Here is a 6,431-nt window from a genome sequence, read left to right as displayed (position 1 = left end):
CACACACACACACACACACACACACACACACACACACACACACACACACACACACACACACACACACACACACACACACACACACACACACACACACACACACAAGCATAAATCCACCTCCAGCACAAGCCCAGTGGTTCTCCTTTAGCTTGATTTGTACTCGCCGTAGTTGTGCCTTGGTGCCGTGCACTGAAAATATCAGCTCTACAAGCTCACATGTCATGCTGCAAAACGTTTTGAGCTTGTAGATCTGCTATTTTCGGTGCGTGTGAGCCGGCACGCAACTATTTATGAATCACTCTATGCCTGCTTTGATTTGTAGTACAAGAGAAGCACTTTTCCATCCGCAGATGGAATGTTTTTTGTGTGTAAATGTCTAGTGTCTGCTTGCACATGTATTTATTACTGTTACACATGTTCGTGTGCATTGGTAGTGTATTTCTGTACAGTGGGGGTACATGGAGGCCTTTAACCCATTCAATCCGGGAATGCATCTCTGTCATTTTAGATTTCTTTGGCTATTCAAAAATAGTAGGTATACAAGCTCATAACGTGGCACCGAGTGCCACGCTATGAGCTTGTAGATCTTTTTATTTACCATTAATTCATGTAAATAAGTTCCCATTTGCAGTTTTAAAAACACCCCCCATCCGCACGCACGCACGCACGCACGCACGCACGCACGCACGCACGCACGCACGCACTCTCTCTCTTTGTTTGGAACAGCTTGTTATTTTTCCCTCATTAATCATAGTTAATGTTCATCTAATCCTTCCTGAGTGGTCCTGATTGCCCGCCAGGGGGTCATCTCCAGCAGACTGAACAAAATACAAACAATACATCAGGAGAACAAGAAAGAGTTGGAGAAGAAACCTAAACAAAAAGAAGAAAGAGAAAAAAAAGAAAGAAAGAGTTGTACTTTACCCACTCCTCAACTCTGACCCCGACAGCATTGTTCTCCTAATTGATGGCCGTTGATTGGTTTAAAATGTTTCATGCCGTGGATAGCAGCTCTTTTTTACTGATCAAAGACGCAGGGCAAAAGCCCTCAATTAATCTGGCTGGAGTGGACGCACGTCACATTAACGCATTCTTTGGACACGCTGTTGGCAAACAATGTAAAGGAAGAAAAAAAAAGATTGGTTTAGAGTCTGTGTGTGTGTGTGTGTGTGTGTGTGTGTGTGTGTGTGTGTGTGTGTGTGTGTGTGTGTGTGTGTGTGTGTGTGTGTGTGTGTGTGTGTGTGCGTGTGTGTGGGGGTGGGGGGGGTGTGTCGGGGAGGGATGGTGGTGGATGGCATTAGGGGTGTAACTGTTAATTGAACTAATCAAATGAATCAATTACAAAAAAAATACAATCAATTATAAAACATTTTAATAACATAATTGATCTTGGGGATAATTGTTTTCCTTAGAATAATATAGAATAATTGATAAGACAATAACTCATAGTTGCAGCACTTAGTAAAGTATTGGGGGAGGGTTAGAGAAATGGGATCAGCGATCAAACATTTTCATGTGAAGGACTGCTAAATTAATATTTGGCTGCAGACCTCATCAGAAAATGTGTTGTGCCATGGATTCCCGTAAAAGATTTTTGTGGTTGAAATGTTTCAAAAGTAGTCCACATTTTTCACATTTTTGGGGGTCCGGGGATCCCGGACCCAACTTTGAGAACCACTGACTTGGAAGAAATGTACTTATCCTGCTATCATCAATGAGCTCCTTGTCCCATACACAGTCAAATCGTTTTAGTAAACTTTTACTTTACAAATGGAACGAAATGGTCCATGTCGTTCCATTTTACATTCTCAGAGTTTCAAATGGATAAATTAATCTTACGGGTCAATTTGGTTTCATTTGTACACTCTCAGAGTTAAATGAACACATTTTACTGTGTACAGGCTGGATTTCTACATGGAACTATGGGAAGTCAAACTCTACAAGTGTACATGCATGATTTTAGCCCTTGTGCGAGCATACAGTATGTGCATGGGCATCCGTGCACCTGCGCACGTGTGTGTGTGTGTGTGTGTGTGTGTGTGTGTGTGTGTGTGTGTGTGTGTGTGTGTGTGTGTGTGTGTGTGTGTGTGTGTGTGTGTGTGTGTGTGTGTGTGTGTGTGTGTGTGTGTGTGTGTGTGTGTGTGTGTGTGTGTTAAACCAGCGCCCCAGGGGAGAAACATTCTGGCCTTTAATGGAAAATAAGTGAAATAAAGACTAGAGTGTACATGTGCACCTGCTTGGCTGCTGGTGATGAGTGTGTGTGTGCGTTTGCGTGTGTGTGTGCGCGCATGCACGAGAGTACACTAGTGGGTCTGTGTTTGCACTATATCTGCATACTGTATTAGAGAACATTAATGTCTACATTTCTGCATGTACAGTATGTGATCTAAGGAACATACTGATTCAGAGAGGATGTGTGTTTGTGTTTGTGGGTGCGTACACTGAATGCATGCATAAGCCAACACACTGCCTCATCATTTATAACCATGTAGTCACTGCTTTAGGAACAGATGAGTGGAGAGGTTTCTTGGAAAGCTTTGCTTTCATCCCTCCACACCCTCCTAACCGGGGTCCCCCAGGGATCTGTACTTGGCCCCCTCCTTTTCTCCCTACACTAAATCCTTTGGCTCTGTCATCTCTACTCACAAGCTATCCTGTCACTGTAACTCAACTGTTTTTCTCCTTCCCCCCCTCTGCCACTCAGGTGGAAGAGTGCATCGCTGCAGGTCTGGCTGACATCTCCCGGTGGATGATTCCCACCACCTCAAGCTGAACCCAGACAAGACTGATCTTCTCTTCTTCCCAGGTAAGTCCTGCCCCATGCAGAATCTCACTATTTCCATAGACAACTTCCTGGTGGCTTCTGTTCTGACGGCAAAGAGCGTTGTCCAGGACAGTCAGCCCTCATTCAAGGCACACATTGCAGCGGTCACTCGTGCCTGTAGCTTTACACTCTATAACATTCAAAGGATTAGACCCTTCCTCACCCAGGAGTCTCCCCAGCTCCTTACCCAGGCCTCAGTAATATCAAAACTTGTAAACACTAATGTTGGCCTGCAAAGCAACCAAAGGCATTGCACCCCATACCTTCAAAGCCTGACCCAACACAACCCCTCCCGCTCACTCAGTTCAGCTAACACAGGGAAGCAGTCTGAACCTTCTCCCTCCTGTCTCCCAAACTGTGGAACATACTCCCCATTGCACTTAGAGCTGCAGCCTTCCGCCTTAATCTGAAGACTCACCTCTTCAGACCCCACCTTAGCCTAAGCACTTTACGACGACCTTGCAGACATACCGTAGGAATTTGTTCTCGTGTTTTTTTTTTGGTTTTCTTTCTTTTCTTTTTGGTTTCTTTTAACTTTTTTGGTTTACGGTAGTTTTCTTGATCACAACGTAATTTTTTGAAATTGAAATAGCATGTTATTAGACAGATGCTAGGTTCATTGTTTACCTGGTAGAGAGAGTGAGAGAGAGAGTGAGTGAGTTGACACAGCAGTAAGTCCTGGGGTGAGGCACCCTGCTTGTCATTTCATTCTCTATTTTCTCTAATCTGCATGGCGTGTTCAGTCAGCGACCTGTACTCTAGAGGACAGGGTTAGTGGGTTCAATCTCGCCTGAGCCTACACCGTAAAATACTCAAGTCTTCATTTAACTTGGAGAGTGTGCAAATGGAACCAAATGTACCCGTAAGGGTCCATTTGATTGCAATTATCATCTATTTGCACTCTCAGAGTTACAAATAGATGAATTAAGACTGAGGCGTTTACAGATCCATTTGGTTCCATTTGTACACTCTGAGTTATTATGTTTACTCTTGAAGCGTACACTATGCATCTCTCTCTTACCTATCTGTCATGTTTCTTTCTGCGGTGCTGCTATGGCAACTGAATTTCCATTGCAGGATCAATAAAGGTCTATCTATACTATACTAACACTGTGGATTTTACTGTGTAGACTCTGGGAGATCAAACCTTGTTTTTTTGTTTAAACTGCTGCTACTTGAAATGTTGAAATGAAATGCCAGAAACGCTCTCTGGTTAAGACTCATCAGGGACAGAACGTGAGTCCCTTTCATTGCCAACAAAAGTACAATAAACATGAAAGGGTTTATCTTGCTGACACTGATGGTGAGGCCTTTTGAAAACTTGAAGAGGTGAATGGTGCACACAGGATGACAGGATGTTACATAAAAGTGACATGGGAATAAAAAAACGATACAGGCCTCAACATTTCTACCCCATGGTGATTTTAACATTCTACAAGGAATGTCGTAATAGTACTTGCAGTATGTCAATGGCTTTTCTGAATCCCCACATTACACCAAATCTCTTCGCTGAAAATAGTAGATCTACAAGCTCACAATGCATTGTTTGGCAATGCATTGTGAGCTTGTAGAGTGGCTATTATTGCCAAATATTTGTCCCAGCTAGAATAGGGACGCTACGAAAAATCATGCCACGTCTTTCCACTGGGTCTTGTTGGCCATTGATGGCTCCCAGTTTGTGGAATGTGAGTCCTGTATCCCTGGAGATTGTGTGAGGAAATGTACAAGGCCTGTTTCCCCTGGTTGATTGGGGAGGCCGCCATAGCAGGATATCAGATATGATTTGAGCAGTGACCAAAGATCAAAGATTGCTCGTCGGCGTGCTACAGTAGTTGTTATTGGTGGCAGTTCAGCACAGGCCTGTTCTTTTGTTGGAGGAGATTTCCAGATGTTTTTAACACACTTAAGGAATCTTGTGTATGTGCCATCCAGACGGTCTTGTATCTCCTTCTTCATAGTCCATGTCTCAGCACCACATAACAGGATGCTTTCGACACAGGCCCCGAAGAGAGAAATCTTGGTAGCAGTCGTGATGCCAGACTGCCAGATCCAGAGAAAAATACTGTTAGCGATTAAAGTGCTTTCCATGATCTCACGGAGAGGACGCAGAGTTCACATCCCGTGCCACTGCAGTTGACAGCCGCTGGTTAAAGAAACGTCGATCTCACGAGTGCAATACAAGGCCCACTGCTAACAAACCGGCCATGGAAGATCAGATAGCAGAGAGAGAGAGAGAGAGAGAGAGAGAGAGAGAGAGAGAGAGAGAGAGAGAGAGAGAGAGAGAGAGAGAGAGAGAGAGAGAGAGAGAGAGAGAGAGAGAGAGAGAGAGAGAGAGAGAGAGAGAGAGAGAGAGAGAGAGAGAGAGAGAGAGAGAGAGAGAGAGAGAGAGAGAGAGAGAGAGAGAGAGAGAGAGAGAGAGAGAGAACAAAATCTGATTACTGTGTATCCCGACAATCTGAGGACTCAGAGAGAAGAGGTCAGAGAGAGAGAGAGATGGCTAGAGGTAGATAACGATCTCTCCAAATTCAATCTGAATAACATCTTTATTCAGTGATGTAGCTGGGACCTACTGAGACACAAGTATTCATATTACATTTGCCATGTAGACATCTAGCCTGCTGCTAGTCACCAGATCGACATGTGAATGAGCACAACACAATAAGCTTCAATCAGCCAACGCTGCGAGCAATTGATAGTGCAGTCCAAGGCTGGCATTCAGATAGTGTTCCATGCAGACGATATTCCTCTGATTCTATGATAATCATGTAGAGAAGAGGGTCGGAGATTAAATTGGAGAGTTACAGTACGAGGAAAGGAGAGAGGTAGTGGGGGGTTTCTTGTTTTTTACATAATGGCATGAAACCCAATAAGTATATCTTAATACCACACCACCCGAAGAGAAGGAAAGAGACAGAATAGATATGCATGGAGGCAGGCTTGTAGGCGCCATGGGAAAGAGGAGAGATGTAAGAGAGAGAGAAAGAGCTGGCAGCACCAGTGTTGCCTGCATCATATTCTACTCCAAAACCACCGCATTACTCCTTCTGATATCTCTCCCATCTCCACTTGTATCTCCATAGTACGCTGAACCACACACGTATCCACACACAGAGGCTGCCAAAGTTTGCGCCCCATCTCACACACACACACACACACACATACAGTACACATACACACACACACACGCTCACACACAAAGGCAGGCACACACACACACTTGGACACACACACACACACGCACGCACAGGCACATGCACACATACAGTGGAAATTCCCTCATCAGGTCCATTTCCCGCTACGACGGTGTTTGTTGTGTCCAACATAACCATAGCAATGTTAACAAACACAGCGGCCAGACAGCGTGATGGCCAAAGACGACTTCATCATCAGAGAACAGCAAGAGAAGAAGAGTGATAAAACATCTTAATGTTTGCTAATGGCCCTGCCAAGCCGGCTGCTGTTGCTCTGCACCATTCTACTCTTTTCTTGTGGCGACACACAATCGCCGACTCACGTGCGGCTTACTGTAATAGTACTTAAATTAATCCCCAGACACGGGATTTGACTGGTTTATGTCAGCAGACAAGGTGTTGAAGTGACTCTGGTT

Source organism: Gymnoscopelus microlampas, assembly GCF_963454915.1.
Source record: "Gymnoscopelus microlampas genome assembly, chromosome: 13".
Classification (NCBI taxonomy): domain Eukaryota; kingdom Metazoa; phylum Chordata; class Actinopteri; order Myctophiformes; family Myctophidae; genus Gymnoscopelus; species Gymnoscopelus microlampas.
Note: the sequence above shows the minus strand (reverse complement) of the source record.